The sequence below is a fragment of the Myotis davidii genome, unplaced genomic scaffold (genome assembly GCF_000327345.1).
Source record: "Myotis davidii unplaced genomic scaffold, ASM32734v1 scaffold189, whole genome shotgun sequence".
NCBI classification, from domain to species: Eukaryota; Metazoa; Chordata; class Mammalia; order Chiroptera; family Vespertilionidae; genus Myotis; species Myotis davidii.
In genome coordinates, this window is record NW_006383017.1 from 428,710 (window position 1) to 429,817 (window position 1,108).

A 1,108-nucleotide genomic window follows, 5' to 3' on the forward strand; every position below is an offset into this window, starting at 1 on the left:
GGGAATTGTGGCTGCGGATGATAAGGGACTGTCATCCTCCTTGGGCCTCTCTCTTGTCTTTTTTTTTGTTGTTAATCCTCATCCGAGGATACTTTTCCATTGATTTTGAGAGAGAGTGGAAGGGAGGGAACGAGACAGAGAGAGAGAGAAACCTCCATGTGAGAGAGACACATCAATTGGTTGCCTCCTGCATGAGCCTCAAGCAGGGCTGGGGATCGAGCCTGTAACCGAGGTACCAGCCCTTGACCAGAATCAAACCCGGGACTCTTTAGTCTGTGGGCCCATGCTCTATCCACTGAGCCAAACAGGCTAGGCTCTCTTGCTTCCCACCCCGCATCCCCTGCCCCTAAAGTTGTGAATGCTCTTCAACTTTAGCAAAATCCATTTAGCACCAGTTCACGAGACAGGGAGGGGAGCTGAACACAGCAGAGGGGAAGGAGTATGGATCCAACTCTTTCTTGGCTGCATCGCTTCCGGAACATAAAATACTAACAGATCTGCCCCAAAACGTTGCTCTGCCATGTCAGATACGGAGTCTGGAATGCCCCTTGTGAGGCCACCCAGTGCGATGCTGGACAACCTCTGTCAAGACGGAGACAGACAGCCTTCTGTATTTTGATTTGGGGTGATATGAAGATATATCGTGAAGAAGGGAACGCCCACCACCACCGCCACATTTCCGGGGGACACTTAAGAAACTCATACCAGGGAGGGAGGTAAGAGATCAACCAAAAGACTTATATGCATGCATATAAGCATAACCCATGGACACAGACAGTAGAGGGGTGAGGGCATGTGCTGGGGGGAGGGGGGGGAGTGGCCGGGGAGAGGTCAATGGGGGAAAAGAGGACATATGTAATACTTTAAACAATAAAGAATTTTAAAGGAAGAAAAGAAACATACCAGTGGTTGCTCAAGGGGAAAGTGGGAGAGAGACTTACTCTTTTTTTTTTTGGGAAGGGGGAGTGTGCGGGGAGAGGTCAATGGGGGAAAAGAGGACATATGTAATACTTTAAACAATAAAGAATTTTAAAGGAAGAAAAGAAACATACCAGTGGTTGCTCAAGGGGAAAGTGGGAGAGAGACTTACTCTTTTTTTTTTAAATAT